Here is a 22,147-nt window from a genome sequence, read left to right on the forward strand (position 1 = left end):
TACAAGTTACAACAAATTAGCTACAGTTTGATTTCTTTTCTGAGTGGCTGGTTTACTTTTATTTATAGCCAGTTTTCATTTTCTTTCCACTTTATTTTTTATTTCTTTATTTTTTTGAGACAGAGTTCTTGTTGCCCAGGTTGGAGTGCAGTGGCATGGTCTCAGCTCATTGCAACCTCCACCTCCTAGGTTCAAGCGATTCTCCTGCCTCAGCCTCTCAAATAGCTAGGATTACAGGTGCCTGCCACCACGCCTGGCTAAAACACAAACAAACACAGGTACCCACCAATCCTGGCTAAAACAAAACAACACAGGTAAAGGGAAAAGCTTAATATGTAAGTACAGAAACAAAGGCTTATAGCTTCCTAGGTTACAGCTGCCTGTCACATGACCCAGACCCATAATTCACATTCCTTTCAGTCTCAAAAGAATTTAAGAGTTCCAATGGCTTAGATTGGGATTATTTTCGTATAGTTAATGCAGCTATATTACCTGGTGATAACAATAGCCTGCTAGTTCTGCACCTTACCCTGTATGAATGGAAGTGGACTGAGGGGGAGGTCCTTTTGGGACTAGTGTTGCTGCCTGTAATCTGGTCCAGCACAGCAGCTGGTCTAGACTGTAATGTCAGCTTCCAAAGGTGAAAATGTTTGGGTATCTATGGAAAGAAGAAACAATAGGAACTGAGGGTAAATAAATGAATAAATGGATTAAGATTTGAGGGAGATCCAGTATCACATTAATACCTTGAAAGAGACTCAGAGCAAGAGGTAAGACTGTCTCTTAGCTCAGTTATACTAGATGCATGAAAGGGGGAAGCTATATGTTTGCTGAGACCACTCCTGCTTTTGGGACTTAACGAAATTAGTGGAAACCTGCAAACCTCAGTGACCTCACACTAGGCCTTGCTTAGGAGACATATTCATACAACAGGATGGCAAACTGGATTATTATTATTTTTTGTTTTCGAGACAGGGTCTTACACTGTCACACAGGCTGGAGCACAGTGGTGGCGCTCACTGCAACTTCAAACTCCCAGTCTCAAGGAATCCTCCCACTTCAGCCTCCCAGGTAGCTAGGACTATAGGCACGCACCACCACAGCAGGCTAATTTTTTTCTTTTTTCTTGTTTCTTTTTTTTTTTTTTTTTTTGAGATGGCGCCTCGCTCTGTCACCAGGCTGGAGTGCAATGGTGCGATCTCGGCTCACTGCAACCTCCACCTCCTGGGTTCAAGTGATTCCACTACCTCAGCCTCCCGAGTAGCTGGGATTACAGGTGCCCACCACTATGCCTGGATAATTTTTGTATTTTTAGTAGAGATGGGGTTTCACCATGTTGGCCAAGATGGTCTCAATCTCTTGACCTCATGATCCACCTGCCTCAGCCTCCCAAAGTGCTGGGATTACAGGCGTGAGCCACTGCGCCTCGCCTACACCTGGCTAATTTTTAAATTTTTAGTAAATGTGAAGTCTTGTTCTGTTGCCCAGGCTGGTCTTGAACTCCTGGTCTCAAGTGATCCTCCCACACTGGTGTCCCAAAGTGCTGGGATTATAGGCATGAGCCACTGCACCTGGCTGGACTATTAATGACTGAATGGGATTCTAAGGATGTGCCAGTGTCTTTTGGGTTGACATATTCTTAATAGGTAACAGGCAGTGTAAGATGAGCTACAAGGGTGGTTTCCTTCTACAGCCTCTAGAAATACTTTCAACACTTCACAATCTGTGTTGCTTCCTACTAGGCTACCCTTGAAAACAATTCTCAGGGAAAGAGGAAAAGAGATGAAAAATATATAGCTCCTGCCTTCAAGAAGCTCTTGTCTAATGCAGTGGGTGAGAGCTGAGATGAACGGCTCATACAAGGTGATAAGTTATGGTGGAGGTATGATCAGAGTACTGTGAGAAAACAGAAGAGGTTCTATTAATTGCAAATAGGTAGGAGGAGATGACCAGTATGCAGGAATGATTATGCAAGAGGTTATCATTGAATAGGATTTGAAAAAGCTGTCAGGATTTCCCCAGGAGAGTAGGGGAAGTGATTTTCCTGGAATTTAATACTGCATGAGCAAATACACAGGCTCCATGAGAAGTCAAAGACTTACATTCAAGAGTATGGGCCCCAAATTTGTAAACTTTAAATACTGATGTACTGACAAACAGCAAACCTGCAAGCTGTGCTTACCTGTCCCACTGTCCCATACACTTCCATCACTTCCTTTCTTACTGGATAGAGACACAATACAAGATTAACTGCAAGAAAACTAAGCATCTCCAGGTTTAGTAAGAAGTGCAATAATAGATCTAAATCTGGGGACAAACTTTTCATGCACAAGTCAGATTCTGAGCTAGGTCTGTCTTCTACATGTAATTTAGAGTCATGCATGAAATGAGTCTCAGGGCTGAGAAAAAGTAAGGATGTTCAGAAAGGGGACCTGTTGCCTAAAGACCAGGAAGGTTGGGTATACTAAATATATCTGGTGCCATTCCCCAAATACATTTTGAAAATGGATTCTTCCATGAAATCCAGAATTCTGGAAGGCAGTGGTTTGGGTGTTAGGTGGACACTCATCTTTAAAAAAAGACGTCCTGGACGGGAAAGGCCTTGGAATATGTACAAGGAGTTGACTCTCCTGAAGGCAGAGAAAGGCGGTTCAAGGCTTTTAAACAAGGAGTAGCAAGGTTTGTGTTTTAGAAAAACACTTGTGGCAGCTGGGTACAGTGACTCATGTCTGTAATCCCAGCACTTTGGGAGGCCGAGGCAGGCGGATCACAAGGTCAGGAGATCAAGACCAACCTGGACAACAAGGTGAAACCCCATCTCCACTACAAATACAAAAATTAGTTGGGTGTGGTGGCGCACGCCTGTAATTGCAGCTATTCGGGAGGCTGAGGCAGGAGAATCACTTGAACCTGGGAGGCAGAGGTTGCAGTGAGCTGAGATCGCACCATTGCACTCCAGCTTGGGTGACAGAGCAAGACTCTGTCTCAAAAAACAAACAAACAAACAAAAACAGAACTGTCTCTGGTCAAAGCAAAGCTGCAACCGTTTTTGCATGACTCTTGTTGACCGAAGAAGAAACTGAGGCAAAATTAAGTAGAGGGTTTATTTGGGTCAAGGTTGAGAGCTAGAGCCCAGGAGTCCTAGAACTGTTGCCCTTCAAGTGGGTTTTTAAAGAAGTAAAAAGAACTTAGGAGGAAATTTCTAAGTTTACCAAGAATTTACATTGGTTCATTACAATAACATAAGCTACTGACTGGCTGTGCCTCGTCCTTGTATCACAAATCCCAGAATAATGGGTGAGGGTCACATTGTGCAACTTGTAGTAACATTTCAGGTAGTTTATCAGTTATCTGGAAACTACAGGGAAAGAAAGAAGAAACAAAATACCTGTAAACAATTGCCCAGGGGATGGGTGCTGGGAATGTGACTGCAGTCTCATGCTCATGTCTCTCTGGGGCTGATAAGTTCGGCATCCCTCACATTCCTCAGGCTGCTCTGAGCAGCTGTGCTTTTGCACTCTAATTGATGGAAATGTATAGAGCATGTGAAAAATCTGTGAGTTGATTAACATACTCAAAAAAGACAGAGCCAAAGTGCAGATTAAACCAAAACAGATCAAATCAAAACAAAACAAATGCATTAAAACCTTATTTGGCACCACTGGAGATGACAATGACATTAACTCTTTTTAATATAAAAAATTAGTAGGCTGGGCATGGTGGCTCATGCCTGTAATTCCAGCACTTTGGGAGGCTGAAGCAGGCGGATCATGAGGTCACGAGTTTGAGACCAGCCTGGCCAACATAGTGAAAACCCGTCTCAACTAAAAATACAAAAATTAGCTGGGCATGGTGGCACATGCCTGTAGTCCCAGCTACTCAGTAAACTGAGGCAGGAGAATCGCCTGAACCCAGGAGATGGAGGTTGCAGTGAGCCAAGATCACACCACTGCACTCCAGCCTAGGCAACAGAGTGAGACTCCATCTCAAAAATAAAAAATAAAAAAAATTAGTAAACTTAGTAATTAAGGGAAACATAGTAAGCATTTTTCTTACTTTTTCTTTTTTTGAATTTTTAATTCAAAAAATTAGCCGGGCGTGGTAGCACATGCCTGTAATCCCAGCTACTTGGGAGGCTGAGGCAGGAGAATCGCTTGAACCTAGGAGGTAGAGGTTGCGATGAGCCAAGATCACGCCAGGCACTCAAGCCTGGGCAACCACAGTGAAACTCGGTCTCAAAAAAAAAAAAAAATCTTAAGTTCTTAAATTTCTTGTGTATTTTCATCTTGTTTAGTGCAATGTTATAAACCTTGAACAACACAATTGGACCCATACAAAGTGCCGCTAGTGATGCTGAAAGTGCTCCTAAGAAGCAGAGGAAAGTCATGACATTACAATAAAAAGCTAAATTGCTTGATATGTACCATAGATTGAGGTCTGCAACTGTGGTTGCAACCATTTCAAGATAAATGAATCCAGCATAAGTGTCAAGCCTCTGAGCCCAAGCTAAGCCATTGTATCCCGTGACCTGCATGTATACATCCAGATGGCCTGAAGCAACTGAAGATCCACAAAAGAAGTGAAAATAGCCTTAACTGATGACACTCCACCATTGTGATTTGTCTTACCTACCCTAACTGATCAATGTACTTCGTAATCTCCCCCACCCATAAGAAGGTTCTTTGTTATTCTCCCCACCCTTGAGAATGCACTTTGTGAGATCCACCCCCTGCCCGCAAAACATTGCTCCTAACTCCACCACCTATCCCAAAACCTATAAGAAATAATAACCCCACCACCCTTTGCTGACTCTCTTTTTGGACTCAGCCCGTCTGCATCCAGGTGAAATAAACAGCCTTGCTGCTCACACAAAGCCTGTTTGGTGATCTCTTCACACAGATGAGTGAGACATTTGGTGCTGAATAACCAGGTCAGAGGGACTCCTTCGGGAGAACAGTCCCCTGTCCTCACCCTCACTCCATGAAGAGATCCACCTATGACCTCAGGTCCTCAGACCAACCAACCCAAGGAACATCTCACCAATTTCAAATTGGGTAAGCGATCTTTTCACTCTCTTCTCCAGCCTCTCTCGCTACCCTTCAATCTCTCTCCTTCCAATTCCAGTTCTTTTTCCTCTCTACTAGAGACAAAGGAGACACATTTTATTCGTGGACCCAAAACTCCGGCGCCGGTCACGGACTCGGGAAGACAGCCTTCCCTTGGTGTTTAGTCACTGCAGGGATGCCTGCCTGATTATTCACCACACTCCATTGGTGTCTAATCACTGCAGGGACACCTTCCTTGGTCATTCACCTACACACCCTTGGTGGGAAGTCAACTCAGGAACGCCTGCTTTGGCTGCTCACCCACACTGCAGCCCAAGGCTGCTCCCCACCCTCTTCTCCATGTCTCTATCCTTCCCTCTAAACTTGCCTCCTTCACCATGGGCAACCTTTTGCCCTCCATTCCTCCTCCTTCTCCCTTGCCTGTGTTCTCAAGAACTTAAAACCTCTTCAACTCTCCCTTGACCTAAAATCTAAGCATCTTATATTCTTCTGCAATACCAATTGGCCCCAATGCAAACTCGACAGTAGTTCCAAGTGGCCAGAGAATGGAACTTTCGATTTGTCTGTCCTACAAGATCTAGATAATTTTTGTTGAAAAATGGGCAAATGGTCAGAGGTGCCTGATGTCCAGGCATTCTTTTACACAGTGGTCCCTCCCTAGTCTCTGCTCCCAACGCGACTTGTCCCAAATCTTTCTTCTTTCTCTCCTGTCTGTTCCTTCAGTCTCCACCCCAAGCTCTGAGTCCTTTGAATCCTTTTCGAGGGACTCATCTGACCTCTCCCCTTCTCCCCAGGCTGCTCCTTGCCAGGCAGATCCAGGTCCCAACTCTTCCTCAGACTCCACTCACCCACCCTATAATCCTTTTATCACCCCGTCTCACACCCGGTCTGGCTTACAGTTTCATTCTGCAACTACCCTCCCCTACCTGCCCAACAATTTCCTCTTAAAGAGGCGGCTGGAGCTGAAGCTATAGCCAAGGTTAATGCTCCTTTTTCTTTATCCGACCTCTCCCAAATCAGTTAGCGTTTAGGCTCTTTTTCATCAAATATAAAAACTCAAGCCAGTTCATGGCCCATTTGGCCACAACCCTTAGACGTTTACCACCCTAGACCCAGAAAGGCCAGAAGACTGCCTTATTTTCAATATGCATTTTATTACCCAATCCGCTCCCACCATTAAATAAAGCTCCAAAAATTAGATTCCGGCCCTCAAACCCCACAACAGGACTTAATTAACCTCGCCTTCAAGGCATACAGTCAAGTAGCAACGTATTTCTGAATTGCAATTCCTTGCCTCCACTGTGAGACAAACCCCAGCCACATCTCTAGCACACAAGAACTTCCAAATGCCTGAACCACAGTGGCCAGGCATTCCTCCAGGATTGCCTACCCCAGGATCTTGATTCGAGTGCCAGAAATCTGGCCACTGGGCCAAGGAATGCCCGCAGCCTGGGATCCCTCCTAAGCCATGTCCCATCTGTGCGGGACCCCACTGGAAATCAGACTATCCAACCCAGCAACCACTCCCAGAGCCCCTGGAACTCTGGCCCAAGGCTCTCTGACTCCTTCCCAGATCTTCTTGGCTTAGTGGCTGAAGACTGACTCTTCTCCAATTGCCTCAGAAGCCTACAGGACCATCACAGATGCTTTGGGTAACTCTTACAGTGAAGGGTAAGTCCATCCCCTTCTTAATACGGAGGCTACCCACTCCACATTACCTTCTTTACAAGGGCTCGTTTCCCTTGCCTCCATGACTGTTGTGGATATTGACGGCCAGGCTTCTAAACCTCTTAAAACTCCCCAACTCTGGTGCCAACTTGGACAACATTCTTTTAAGCACTCCTTTTAAGCACTCCTTTTAAGCACTCCTGCCCAGCTCCTTTATTAGGTTGAGACATTTTAACTAAATTATCTGCTTCCCTGATTATTCCTGGGCTACAGCCATACTTTATTGCTGCCCTTTTCCTCAATTCAAAGCCTCTTTCACATCCTCCGCTTGTATCTACCCAACTTAATCCACAAGTATAGGATACCTCTCCTCCTTCCTTGGAGACTGATCATGCATCCCTTACCATCCCATTAAAACCTAATCACCCTTACCCCGCTCAATGCCAATATGCCATCCCACAGTTTTAAACGCTTTAGAAGGATAACGCTTTAAAAGGATTAAAGCCTGTTATCACTCGCCTGGTACAGCATGGCCTTTTAAAGCCTACAAACTCTCCTTACAATTACCCCATTTTACCTGTCCAAAAACTGGATGAGTCTTACAGGTTAGTTCAGGATCTGCACCTTATCAACCAGAAAAGTACCTACATGGAAGAGGTTATGTAATATTATTTTACTTCTCCACCCCGTGGTGCCAAACCCATATACTCTCCTATCCTCAATATCTCCCTCCACAACCCATTATTCTTTAGAAGCTTTTAAGCTACTCCCACACTAGCTCTGCCTAACTCATCCCAACATTTTTCATTACACACAGCGAAAGTGCAGGGCTGTGTGGTTAGAATTCTTACCCAAAAGCTGGGACCTCGCCATACAGGACTTTTCTGTCCAAACAACTTGACCTTACTCTTTTAGTTTAGCCCTCATGTCTGTGCGTCGCGGCTGCCGCTGCTTTAATACTTTTAGAGGCCCTCAAAATCACAAACTATGCTCAACTCACTCTCTACAGTTCTCATAACTTCCAGAATCTATTTCCTTCCTCATACCTGATGCATATACTTTCTGCCCTCCGGCTCCTTTGGCTACACTCACTCTTTGTTGAGTCTCCCACAATTACCATTGTTCCTGGCCTGAACTTCAATCCGGCCTCCCACATTATTTTGGATACCACACCTGACCCCCATGACTATATCTCTCTGATACACCTGACATTCACTCCATTTCCCCATAGTTTCTTCTTTCCTGTTTCTCACCTTGATCACATTTTATTTACTGATGGCAGTTCCACCAGGCCTAATCACCACTCACCAACAAAGGCAGGCTATGCTATAGTATCTTCCACATGTATAACTGAGGCTACTGCCCTGCCCCCCTCCACTACCTCTCAGCAAGCTGAACTCATTGCCTTAACTCAGGCCCTCACTCTTGCAAAGGAATTACATGTCAATATTTATACTGACTCTAAATATGCCTTCCATATCCTGCACTACCATGCTGTTATATGGGCAGAAAGAGGTTTCCTCACTACATAAGGGTCCTCCATCATCGATGCCTCCTTAATAAAAACTCTTCTCAAGACCGCTTTACTTCCAAAGGAAGCTGGAGTCATACACTGCAAGGGCCACCAAAAGGCATCAGATCCCATCACTCAGGGCAAGGCTTATGCTGATAAGGTAGCTAAAGCAGCAGCTAGCATTCCAATTTCTGTCCCTCATGGCCAGTTTTTCTCCTTCTCATCGATCACTCCCACCTACTCTCCCACTAAAACTTCCACCTATCAGTCTCTTCCCACACAAGGCAAATGGTTCTTGGACCACGGAAAATATCTCCTTCCAGCCTCACAGGTTCATTCTATTCTATCGTCATTTCATAACCTCTTCCATGTAGGTACTTTTCTGCTAGCATCACCTACCTATCACAAACTTTATCAGTTCTTCACGCCCAAGTGGACTCTCTAGCTGCAGTTGTCCTCCAAAACCGCTGAGGCCTTGACGTACTCACTGCTGAAAAAGGAGGACTCTGTATATTTTTAAATGAAGAGTGTTGTGTTTACCTTAATAAATCTAGCCTGGTATATGACAACATAAAAAAACTCAAGGATAGAGCCCAAAAACTTGCCAACCAAGCAAGTAATTATGCTGAACCCCCTTGGGCACTCTCTAATTGGATTTCCTGGGTCCTCCCAATTCTTAGTCCTTTAATACTTGTTTTTCTCCTTCTCTTATTCAGACCTTGTGTCTTCCGTTTAGTTTCTCAATTCATCCAAAACCTTGTCCAGGCCATCACCAATCATTCTATATGATGAATGCTCCTTCTAACAACCCCACAATATCACCCCTTACCACAAAATCTTCCTTCAACTTAATGTCTCCCACTCTAGGTTCCCATGCCACTCCTAATCCCCCTCGAAGCAGCCCTGAGAAACATTGCCCATTATCTCTCTGAGCCACCCCCAAAAATTTTCACTGCCCCAACACTTAAATACTATTTTATTTTATTTTTCTTATTAATATAAGGCGGCCGGAATGTCAGGCCTCTGAGCCCAAGCTAAGTCATGTATCCTGTGACCTGCACGTATACATCCAGATGGCCTGAAGCAACTGAAGATCCACAAAAGAAGTGAAAATAGCCTTAACTGATGACACTCCACCATTGTGATTTGTTTCGTCCCCACCCTAACTGATCAATGTACTTCGTAATCTCCCCCACCCTTAAGAAGATTCTTTGTAATCTCCCCTACCCTTAAGAAGGTTCTTTGTAATTCTCCCCACCTTTGAGAATGTACTTTGTGAGATCCACCCCCTGCCCACAAAACATTACTCCTAACTCCACCGCCTATTCCAAAACCTGTAAGAACTAATGATAATCCCACCACCCTTTGCTGACTCTCTTTTTGGACTCAGCCCACCTGCAAGGTGAAATAAAAAGCCTTGTTGCTCACACAAAGCCTGTTTGGTGGTCTCTACACACAGATGCATGAGACAATAAGGACCATTGTAAAAAAGGAAAAAGAAATTCATCAAGCCATTGCCACAGCTAAGCCAGCAGGTGCAAAAAACCTTGCACTTTTTTGAAATACCTTTTTGTTTCATATTGAAAATGCAGCTTTTGGTCAGGTGCGGTGGCTCAAGCCTGTAATCCCAGCACTTTGGGAGGCCGAGACGGGCGGATCATGAGGTCAGGAGATTGAGGCCATCCTGGCTAACAGGATGAAACCCCGTCTCTACTAAAAAATACAAAAAACTAGCCGGGTGAGGTGGCGGGCGCCTGTAGTCTCAGCTACTCGGGAGGCTGAGGCAGGAGAATGGCGTAAACCCGGGAGGCAGAGCTTGCAGTGAGCTGAGATCCGGCCACTGCACTGCAGCCTGGGCAACAGAGCGAGACTCCGTCTCAAAAAAAAAAAAATGCAGCTTTTATGTGTGTGGAAGGTTGCTATAAGGCAGGCATAGTTATGGATTTTAATATGATTTGAGAAAAAGCAAGGTCATTATAAAACAACTTTAAAGTAAAAGAAAGGTAAAAGATCTAAAGCTGGAGAATTTAATGCCAGCAAAGGAAGGTTTGATAATTTTGGCTTAAAAATGTCAAGATAACAGGAGAAGCAGATTCTGCTAACCAAGAAGCAGCAGACAAGTTCTCAGATACCTTTAAGAAAATTATTGAGGAGAAAGGATATCTGCTTCAACAGGTTTTTTGTTTTTGAGACAAGATCTCTTTCTATTACCCAGGCTGGTGTGCAATGGTGTGATCATAGCTTACTGAAACGTCAAATTCCTGGGCTCAAGCAGTCCTCCCACCGCAGCTTTCTGAGTAGCAGGACCACACATGCACACCACCATGCCCAACTAAATTTTTTTTTTTTTGGTAGCGACAGGGTCTTGCTCTGTAGCCCAGGCTGATCTTGAACTCTTGGCTCAAACAATCCTTCCTCCTCAGCTTCCCAAAGTGCTGGAACTGCAGGTATGAGCCATTCTGCCCAGTCCTGAACAGACTTTTTTTTTTTTTTTTTTTTTTTTCATGAGAAAGACTCTTACTCTGTCACCCAGGCTGGAGTGCAGGGGCATGATCCAGGCTCAATGCAACCTCTGCCTCCTTGATTCACACAATTCTCATGCTTCAGCCTCCTGAGTAGTGGACTACAGGCATGTGCCACCACATCCAGTTAATTTTTGTATTATGTGAGGACAGAGTTTTTGTATTTTGTAGAGATGAAGTTTCACTATGTTGGCCAGGCTGGTCTTGAACTCCTGGCCTTGAGTGAGCCGCCTGCCTTGGCCTCCCAAAGTCCTGGGATTACAGGCGTGAGTCACCAAAACTGGTCTTTGTTTTGTTTTTTTGAGACAAGGTCTCACTCTCTCACCCAGGCTGGAGTTCATAGGAGTTATGACAGAGCCAATCAGGGAAATCATGATGAAGATCATGGATGCAGCACAAAAAGTAATTGAAGGGTGAAGGGTTTCAAGACATGGATCTTAAAGAAATGTAAGAGCTAATAGACACCACACCAGAGGAATGAACAGACAACAACTTGATGGAGGTGAGTGCTTCTAAGCCAGCTGCAGACAACATAGACCCTTCTATGATACAGACACTAAAACTAAAGCAAATGGTGGAAGGAGTGGATTGGTACCATATAGAAATATTTTTATAGAAATTAAAAAACAAAAGTCAGACAGAAATTACTGTGCATTTCTGTAAGTTGCACAAAGTGTGTCTTCTCCCCTGCCTCTCCTTCTATGTCCTCCACCTCTTCCTCCTCTGCCACCCTGAGACAGCAAGACAATCCCTCTCCTCTTCCTCCACCTCAATGTGCACACACTAAGGATGAAGACCTTTATGATAACTCACTTTCACTTAATGAATGGTAAATATATTTTCTCTTCCTTATGAATTTCTTATCAACATTTTCTCTAGCTTACTTCATTGTAAGAATACAGTATTTAGCACATATATAAAATATGTGTTAATCAACTGTTTATGTAATCAGTCAGGCTTCCAGTCAACAGTAGGCTGTTAATAGTTAAATTTGGGGAGGAATCAAAAGTTATATATGGCTTTTTTTTTTTATTACTGCATTGGGGGTTGGTGCTGCTAACACCCACGTTGCTCAAGGGTCATGTATACAGATTATTTTCTTCATCAGGTATTTTTGTATTTTGTATTTTGTTCAGCAACATACTTCTTCTGTAATCAAACACAAAATGTACTTTGTTATTTTTAAGATTCCCTAATTTTACTTTTAGTATCTATACACTTGCTGGCTCTGTGGCCCAGGCTACCATGCAGTGGTGCCATCTCAGCTCACTGCAACCTTCACCTCCTGGGTTCAAGTGATTCTCCTGCCTCAGCCTTCCAAGGAGCTGGGACTACAGGTGTATGCCACCACGCCTGGCTAATTTTTGTATTTTCAGTAGAGACAGGGTTTCGCCATGTTGGCCAGGCTGGTCTCAAACTCCTGACTTCAGGTAATCCACCTTCCAAAGTGCTGTGATTACAGGGGTGAGCCACTGCACCTGGCCTCCAAATATTTTTTGTATTTTTTAAAGTATTACATGTAAGTAGTTAAAAAATTCATACAGCACTAAAGTGCTTCCATCACCAACAGGTATTTCCTTTTTCCCCGCTGCCTTCCCCATCTCATCCCATTCCCCAGAGCAAGCCATTCTCAACTCAACTGATTTTTCTTCAAATACTTATATTCACATTTCTAAATAAAGTACATATAACCTCTTGAGTCATCTATTTTTAACAATATCAATAACTTCATATTATGGTAAGTAAAGATGTTGCTCACTTCTAATTATTTTTTCCTCTCCCAAGTCAACCGTTTATAATTTTGACCCTCATTTCATTTTTTCCCTATTGTGACTGTGACTATGTAAATATTGTTCCCTGTGAGTTAGGGATATATTAAGATTATATTTTCTTTCTCATATAATTCACTACCTAATCTGGAGTTAATCTGCTACATTTTTTGTGAATATTTAAGTTTTTCTGTAATTTCCAATAGTTCAATGCCATACTTTAAATATATTCCCCCCATGATTAAACATGTCAGAAAATTTATCCATTCTTTTTTTTTGAAAGGTGTACCTCAAATCGAGAGTGTACTCTAGATATGCTGCACAGCCACCATCTTAAGATTTCCCTTTCTCAAGTATACTTTCAGAAAAGATAAAAAAGGCGAGTTGCAGTGGCTCATGCCTGTAATCCCAGCACTTTGGGAGGCCAAGGCAGGCAAATCACCTGAGGTCAGGAGTTTGAGACCAGCCTGGCCAACATGGCAAAACCCTGTCTCTAGTAAAAATACAAAACTTAGCTGGGCGTGGTGGTGGGCACCTGTAATCCCATCTACTCAGGCGGCTGAGGCAGGAGAATCGCTTGAACCCTGGAGGCAGAAGTTGCAGTGAGCCGGGATCATACCACTGCACTCCAGCAACAGACTGAGATTCTGTCTTAAAAAAACCTTCCATGTGCCTTTTCTGCATGGAATCTTTTATTTCTTACAGCCTATATCTTTTTCATTGTTTGTCTTTTGGAGCACCTTTCAGCATTTTCTTTAAAACACTTTCATGACAGATACCTGTTTTCCCTGATCTATTTTGAAAATGTTTTTATCTATCTTAACACTTCACTGATAGTCTGGAGGGTATATAGAATTCTAGGTTGAAAATAATTTTCACTCAAAATTTTTCAAGCATTCTATTATCTTCAAGCTTCCATTAGTATTGTTGAAAAGACTGAGGACATTCTAATTCCCATTTCTTTGTAACTGACTTGTTTATTCTCTCCAGAGATTTTCTTATTCCACATTGCTTGGGGTAATTGTCTAGATGAACAATTTTGAATAAAGCAGGATGTGTGCTGTTCCTATCTTCTCTAGCCAATTTTTCTTGGCCTCCAGCCCAGGGACTCATGCCAAAGGTCTGAGGAAAGCTGTTATCCTAAAATCTCTGTACAACAATAGAGTGCAGGGAACACCCATTAGCCTCTGTAACACTGGACGGTATACGTTGAAACAAGCCAATGTTCTCCCTGTTACAGTCATCTATTGCTGTGTAACAAGCCACCCAGAACTTAGTGGCATAAGGAAACATCTTTTTATTATGCTCATGACTTTGCAGATCAGTAATGCAAGCAGATCAAGTGGGAATAGCTGACCTCTGTTCCATATGACTGGGAACGCAGGTGGCTCAAGTGACCAGGAAGAGCTAGGGTGGGGTCATATGTCTAGGGCTCCAGTTTTTCGTTGTTGTTTTGTTTTTGAGACTGAGTCTCGCTCTGTCACCCAGGCTGAAGTGCAGTGGTGTGGTCTCTGTTCACTGCAACCGCCGCCTCCCAGATTCAAGTGATTCTCCTGCCTCAGCCTCCCGAGAAGCTGGGACTACAGGTGCAGGCCGCCACATCTGGCTAATTTTTTGTAGAGATGGGGTTTCGCCATGTTGGCAAAGCTGGTCTCAAACTCATGACCTCTGGTGATCTGCCAACCTTGGCCTTCCAAAGTGCTAGGATTACAGGCATAAGCCAGCATCCCCAGCCAAGGGCTCCAGTTTTGACTGTCAACTGGTTTCTCAATTCTTCTCCATGCAGTGTCGGCTAAAGCTGAACTGTTGGGAGAGAAGCTGAGGCAGGGCTTGCATGTCTGCCAGACTTGCTGGCTCCTTGCTTCTAGCACTCCCATTATCTCAAATAGCCATATGTTCTCATTCACTTGATACACTGTTTCCTTTCAACTCCCACATCCTCACCACCTGTTTCTTTGAGCACCAATAAATAGCGTGGGCTCCCAGAGCTCTAAGCCTTTGCAGCCTCCACACTCACGATGGCCCCCTGGTCCCACTTTCTCTCTCAAACTGTCTTTTTCTCATTCCTTTGACTCTGCCAGACTTTGTTGCCCCCCACGACCTGGTGTTGGGTCTGACCACCCCAACATTCCTGGCTGCCCAACGTGGGACAACAAAGGCCTTGGTGAAGGAATGCTAGAGCATGTGAAAGCAGAGGACACATCATCAAAGGACACCCAAGGATGTCTAAAAGCAGCTCAGCAGGAAAGCTGAGCACTCGGAAGAACCAGGGTAACAATGGGACAAAGTGAAAGCAGACATTCTGCTTATTTACATTTCTTAAGGCATTTATTATGAAGATGGGGAGTGAAAGTTAGTACTCAGAATTTGTTATCACTCTTTAGTACAGTACAGCAGTTTTGCCCATGATTTCTGGAACAAGGGACTATGGAGTTGGATGAATGCGAGAGAATTGGCAGAGATTTTAAAAAGACGTATAAAGATGGACCAAAAATTCCAGTTTCCATTTGGTCAATGTAGGCGCTAATAAAGACAACTCTTGAGCCATTTCAAACAGATGATGAGGCAGATTCAGATGAGGAAGAGGAAGATGAATGTAAAAAACTTAACTTCAGATTGAGTGTGAGGAACAACTACCAGAGGAGATTAAAGAAAAGAAAGGAAAACTTAAAAAAGTATGTTTTACTAGCCCATTGGCTCCAGCTGCTGAATTAAGTGAATGGCCACCTCCTCCCTCTCTCCTTAATGGGTGAGAAAATAAATTAGCTGAAAAACTTACTGTTTCTATAGTTGCAACATTAAAACCTGGAGCAATTGGTGGTGCTATACAAAATTCTATTCAAAAAGCTAGAGCCAAGGGAGACCTTAAAACATGGCAATTTCCCATTACTATAATCCAGCAGGGAGGACAGAGTATAGCTAATTGGACCTCTTTTCTTTTTAAGTTACTAAAAGAATTTAAGCAAGCCATTAGTCAATATGGACTGAACTCTCCTTTTGTGCAAATGTTATTAAAAAAATACGGCTCTTGATAATAGATTAATACCATATGATTGGGATATTTTGACAAAATCTGTTCTCACTCGATCTCAGTACTTGCAGTTTAAAACCTGGTGGGCTGATGAAGCTCAAACTCAGGCAAAGGAAAATGCAAGCACAGCCACCTGTGCCTGTTTCCTTTGAACAGTTAATGGGCTTTGGCCCTAACTGTGGTTGATTAGAGAATCAAGCAGTAATGGAGGATGTTGCCATTGTTCAGCTGCACTTTGTGTGTTTACAGGCATGGGAAAGGATAAATGTTATAGGGGAAAAATATTCTTCTTTCAGTTCTGTCTGACAAGGACCTAAAGAACCATATATTGATGTTATTGCTCTGCTCCAAGAGGCTTGGTATAAAGCCATAACTGGTAAAACGGCTCAGGATGTTGTAATATAGCTTCTTGCATACAATAATGCTAATGCAGAGTGTCAAACTGCTCATAGGCCCGAGAGGGAAGGCTCATTTCACTGAATGTATTAAGGCTTGTGATGTCATTGGCAGTAACTTACATAAGGCTACTCTTTTAGCTCAGGCTATGGCTGGATTAAGAGTAGGAAAGAATATGCCCCATTTCTCAGGCTCTTGCTTTAATTGTGGGCAATTTGGACACACAAGAAAGGAATGTAGAAAAGGAAATCAAAAGGCAAAAACTACTACCATCAATCAACAGAAAAGTCCCAGTGTATGTCCCTGGTGTAAGAAAGGCAATCACTGAGCAAGTCAGTGTCATTCTAAATTTAGCCAAGATGAACAACCTCTTTAGGGAAACAGGAAGAGGGGCCCACCTTGGGCCCCTCAACAAACCGAGACATACCCGGCACAGCCAGTGCCCTTACAAATGTACAATTGTCCCCCACCTCAGCAGGCAGTGCTGCTGTAGACCTCTACAGCACAGTTCACCTCTCCTTACTTCCTGGGGAGCCACCAAAGAAGGTCCCCACAGGAGTTAGGGGACCTTTACCCTCAAGAACAGTTGGTTTATTACTTGGAAGGTCTAGTCTGTTACTGTACATTTGGGAATAATTGACTCTGATTATACCAGAGAAATTCAATTAGTTATTAGTTCCTCAACTCCGTGGTCTGCCTCCCCGGGAGAAAGAATTGCTCAGTTGTTGCTGTTACTGTACATAAAACTAGGAAGCAGCACAGTGAAAAGAACAGGAGACTTTGGTAACACTAATCCAGCAGAAAGGCTGTGTATTGGGTTAATCAAGTGTCTGACAAAAAACTTATTTGCACAGTAACTATTCAGGGAAAAGATTTTGAAAGACTAGTAGATACTGGAGCTGATGTCTCTATTATTGCTATAAATCAATGGCCCCGGCACTGGCCTAAGCAAAAGGCATCCATTGGTATTGTTGGAGTAGCAGCTGCGTCAGAAGTTTTTCAGAGTTATTTGATTTTACCATGTCAAGGGCCAGATGGTAAGGAAGAGACAATTCAGTCTATCATTACACCTATTCCTGACAATTTATCAAGTAGAGACTTATTGCAACAATGGGATGCTGAAATATCTATTCCTATGGATCAATACAGTAATAATAGACAAATGATGAAAAATATGGGATATCACCTGGGAAAAGGACTAGGAAAAGATAAAAATGGTCAATCAGAACCTTTAGAATTAAAAGAGCAAACAGATCGGACCAGATTGGGGTGTCATTTTTAGGAGTGGCCATTGTTGAGCCTCTGGCTCCCATTCCTCTTGTTTGGCTAACTGCCAAACTGGTTTGGGTGGAGCAATGGCCACTGAAACAGGTAAAACTGGAGGCTTTAAAAGAACTGGTGCAGGAACAATTGCAAAAGGGACATATAGAGCCTCCTTTCTCCCCTTGGAATTCTCCTATTATTTGTCATTAAGAAAAAATTAGGGAAATGGAGAATGTTAACAGATTTAAGGGCTGTTAATGTTGTGATTCAACCCATGGGCACTCTACAACCAGGACTGCCTTACCCAACAATGGTCCCAAAATACTGGCGTCTCATAGTGATAGATCTAAAGGATTGCTTTTTTACTATTCCTTTAGCTGCCCAAGATTATGAAAAATTTGCTTTTACTGTTCCCACCATAAATAATAAAGAACCAACAGACAGATACCATTGGAAGGTACTACCACAAGGCATGCTAAATAGCCCAACTGTTTGTCAAACTTATGTCGGGAAAACTATTAAGCCAGTTAAAGAACAGTTCAAAAAATGTCGTATTATCCATTACATGGATGATATTCTGTGTGCAGCTGAAACTAGGGAAGAATTGATGGTGTGCTACAAACAGTTAGAAAAGGCTGTAAATGTGGCATGGTTAATTATAGCCCCCAATAAAATCCAAACTTCTACTACCTTTCAATATCCAGAAATGAAGGTACAGCAAAGTGCTCTTAAGCCTCAAAATGTTCAAATTCAAAGAAATAATTTAGAAACCTTAAATGATTTCCAAAAATTATTAGGAGACATTAATTGGATTCGTCCAACTTTAGGCATTCCTACCTATGCTATGTCTCACCTCTTTTCTACTTTACAAGGTGATTCTAACCTTAACAGTAAACGCTCCCTGCCCAAAGAAGCATTGGAGGAACTTCAACTAATTGAGGAGAAAATTCAGCAAGCACAAGTAGAATGGATTAATCCAATAGAGCCATTATAGTTTTTAGTTTTTCCTACTAAGATTTGCCTACAGGAGTTATAGTTTAACAGGATGATCTGGTTGAGTGGCTTTTTCTACCTCACAATACAACCAAAATGCTCACCCTGTACTTAGATCAAATTGCTGTGTTAGTAGGACAAGCAAGGCTGTGCACAACAAAGTTAATGGGAGATGATCCAAATCAGATTATAGTTCCATTACAAAACAACAAATTCAACAAGCCTATATTAATTCCCAAGAATGGCAAGTTAATTTGGCCAGTTTTGTTGGCATTCTTGATAATCATTATCCTAAGTCTAAAATCAAGCCATGCAAAATATTGAATGTGCCTTAATTCAAAATGTGACTGACGAACAATTTAATCTTATTTCATTCTTTACAGCAAGCAGTACAACAAAGGCATTCACCTTTCTATATCACTCAAATGAGAGCAGATACTAACCTCCCTGGCACTTTAACTAAACTTAATCAAAAGATGGACTCTTTGGTGTCTGCAGTTTTTGCTGATGCACAAACATTTCATTATTTATTTTTTATTTTATTTTATTTTTGAGACAGAGTCTTGCTGTGTCACCCAGGCTGGAGTGCAGTGGCACAATCTTGGCTCACTGCAAGCTCCACCTCCTGGGTTCATGCCATTCTCCTGCCTCAGCCTCTTGAGTAGCCAGGACTACAGGCACCCGCCACCACACGTGGCTAATTTTTGTGTGCTTTTTTTTTTTTTTTTTTTTTTTTGAAACAGAGACTTGCTCTGTCGCCCGGGCTGGAGTGCAGTGGCCGGATCTTAGCTCACTGCAAGCTCCGCCTCCCGGGTTTACGCTGCCTCAGGCTCCCGAGTAGCTGAGACTACAGGTGCCCACCTAGTTTTTTGTATTTTTTTAGTAGAGACGGGGTTTCACTGTGTTAGCCAGGATGGTCTCGATCTCCTGACCTTGTGATCCGCCCGTCTTGGCCTCCCAAAGTGCTGGGATTACAGGCTTGAGCCACCGCACCCAGCCTCATGTGTGTTTTTAGTAGAGATGGGATTTCATCATGTTAGCCAGGATGGTCTCAATCTCCTTACCTCGCGATCCGCCCACCTCAGCCTCCCAAAGTGCTGGGATTACAGGCATGAGCCACCACACCTGGCCACATTTCATTCTTTAACCCATCTTAATGCCACAGGCCTTAGAAAAAGCTATGGTCTATCATGGAAACAAGCTAAAGAAATTGTGCAACACTGTTCTGCCTGTCAAGTCCTGCATCTACCACATTAAGGAACAGGAGTTAACCCTAGATGTTTATCTCCAAATTCCATCTGGCAGATGGATGTAACACATATTCCTGGTTTTGGAAAATTGTCCTTCGTTCATGTTTCAGTAGATACCTATTCACATTTTATCTGGGCCACATGTCAAACAGGGGAAGCTACAGCTCATGTTAAAAGACACTTTTTATCTTGTTTTTCAGTTATGGGAATCCCGGGAAAAATCAAAACTGATAACAGCCCAGGATATTGTAGTAAAGCCATGGCTACATTTTTTCAACAATGGAGTATTACCCACACTATAGGTATTCCATATAACTCACAAGGACAAGCAGTAGTGGAAAGAGATAATCATACTTTAAAAACTCAAATACAAAAGCAAAAAGGAGGGAACCAGGAATATAAGACACCACATATACTATTGCATTTAGCTTTATTAACATTAAATTTTTTTAATTTACAAAAAGATCAACCCATGACTGCAGCTGAACAACACCTGACAGGACAAAAGGAAAATAAAAAGACTGGACAAGATATATGGTGGAGGGATGCACATACAAAGAGCTGAGAAAAAGGTAAGATAATTTTTTGGGGAAGAGAATTTGCTTGTGTCTTTCCAGGTGACAATCAGGTGCCCGTGTGGGTGACCACCAAACATCTGAAGATATATCATGAGCCACAGCATCTAGTAGACCCACCTGTAGTGCAAATGGAAGGTTTAAGGATTGCTTTTAAGCCTCGATTTGCTTTCTCTGTGCCTTCTGTTAGAAGGGGCCTGCTTCTCGTTATCAACAGTAAGTTTTGCCCCGTGGTAATTAACCAAAGAGGCAGAAGCTGAGTTACAAATGCTTCAGCAATGGCATGCCTCCCAGCTATAGCCACAAAAGTTTTTGCTTGTGTTTCAGTAGATTTACTAACGTAGGGGTGAGGGTATGCTTGTGTTTTGCAGGAGATAAACAGATCGTGTAGGTGCCCTCAAGATGTGTATGACCATGGAGCAGGAGACTGGACGGGCCCATGGATCCCAACCATGGACCAGGTTCCCCCAGTAGAAGCCATGCTGAGAAACTGCTGGAGCACCAGGGTTTACCTATAGATGCTTAGCAGACCAATGCTTTCTGACAGAACACCTCTCTACCCTGAACACAAGAGACCCCAATAGGTAGGCAGGAGTATGATCGCCCCTTTTCAGCATGAAGTTATAGAAGATGGACCTTCATCCTTCTGCAACTCCTAAGATTAAGGGTCCTCTTGTAAAAGGGAAAGGGGAGATATGTAGGAATCATTCAAACCAGAGTGACTCCATTTTGAATAAGGGCTAAGAAAAATTGAAGCTGGATCACCAACTGGCAATTAAGGGCTTCACAGCCTGCAATTGCCTTGCTCAATTAATTTGAAAAAGAGAGCACCTTATGCTAGTAATAATGATAGCTGTAATAATGATAGCTGTGGTGGTTTTTACAAAAAAAAGAAGGGTTGCATGTTGGGAGAAAAGCCAAGTGTTGGGAGAGAAGCTGAGGCAGGGCTTGCATGTCTGCTAGACTTGCTGGCTCCTTGCTTCTAGCACTCACATCTCAAGTAGCCATATGGTTCTCATTCACTTGGTACACTGTTCCCTTTCAACCCCCACATCCTCACCACCTGTTTCTTTGAGCACCAATAAATAGCGTGGGCTCCCAGAGCTCAGAGCCTTTGCCGCCTCCACACTCGCGATGGCCCCCTGGTCCTATTTTCTCTCTCAAACTGTCTTTTTCTCATTCCTTTGACTCCGCTGGTCTTTGTTGCCCCCACAACCTTGTGTTGGGTCTGATCTCCCCAACACTGAATGACCAGGATGTCTCCTTCACTCATGTCTGGTCAGCATGCTGGTGTGGATAGAACAGTAAGGGCATGGAAAGAACACTCTCCTTGCAGCCTCTTACATGACTTGGCTTGGGCTTCCTCACAACATGGTGGTCACAGGTAAGATGGACTTCTGCAGTAGCTGGCTTACCCCAAAGCAAGCATTTCAAGATGCCCACTTGAAAGGTGCAAACTTATGACCTAGACTAATAAGTCCTAGAATTTGTGCCACATTTTATTGGTCAAGTAAGCCACTAGAGACAGCCAGATTCAAGGAGTGGGGGACTTAGACTCTACCTCTCAATGAGAAGAGAAGCAAAGAAATTATGACCATCTTTAATTGACGATGCTCCCATTCAGCACTGTGAGCATATTGAAATGTAGAACATAACTTCTACCTGAGCAATGAGTCAGAAGAGAGTATGTTTTGACTTGAGAAGCATCAGCAGGGAATGTCACAGCAGCAGCCAGAGCAAGGAGACAACAAATGGAGACTACCATATTAGAACTGAGACGATGTGCCTCTTAGGATATGCTGGAGGAAACAGAAACTGGGAGGACTGCATTCCCGGATACACACTGGGCATACCCTGGAGAACTCCTGAACAGTGGGAGAGAATTTGGAAATCATCAGCAAATAAGAAGAGACTTATTGTAATATGATGTCACTTCACACAGACACACACACGCGCGCGCGCACACAGAGGTATGGCCAAAGGAATCACCTATTGTAACTAACACTTTTAAGCCCAGGCAACATGGTGAAACTTTGTCTCTACAAAAAATACAAAACTTAGCCAGGCATGATGGTGTGTGCCTGTAATACCAGCTACTCGA

The 22,147-nt window shown here is 43.2% G+C and overlaps 1 long non-coding RNA gene across 16 annotated transcripts in view; it reads left to right on the forward strand.

The window, feature by feature from the left end:
• The window catches only part of LOC107129297 (uncharacterized), a 69,011-nt gene that overhangs the window by 40,663 nt on the left and 6,201 nt on the right, over positions 1-22,147 (forward strand). Inside the window, exons 3-7 of one of the 16 annotated variants that reach the window (XR_010585869.2) lie at positions 4,900-5,054; positions 11,099-11,271; positions 19,936-20,630; positions 21,330-21,430; positions 21,840-22,016. This is a non-coding gene — a long non-coding RNA (uncharacterized lncRNA). Of the gene's footprint in view, positions 1-4,899; positions 5,055-5,144; positions 6,283-6,639; positions 6,738-9,250; positions 9,456-11,098; positions 11,272-19,935; positions 22,017-22,147 lie in introns of those variants that run through there. The other 15 variants (XR_010585867.2, XR_010585866.2, XR_010585868.2 and 12 more) reach the window with 15 other exon arrangements.

This window comes from Macaca fascicularis, chromosome 3 (assembly GCF_037993035.2).
Source record: "Macaca fascicularis isolate 582-1 chromosome 3, T2T-MFA8v1.1".
NCBI lineage: Eukaryota > Metazoa > Chordata > Mammalia > Primates > Cercopithecidae > Macaca > Macaca fascicularis.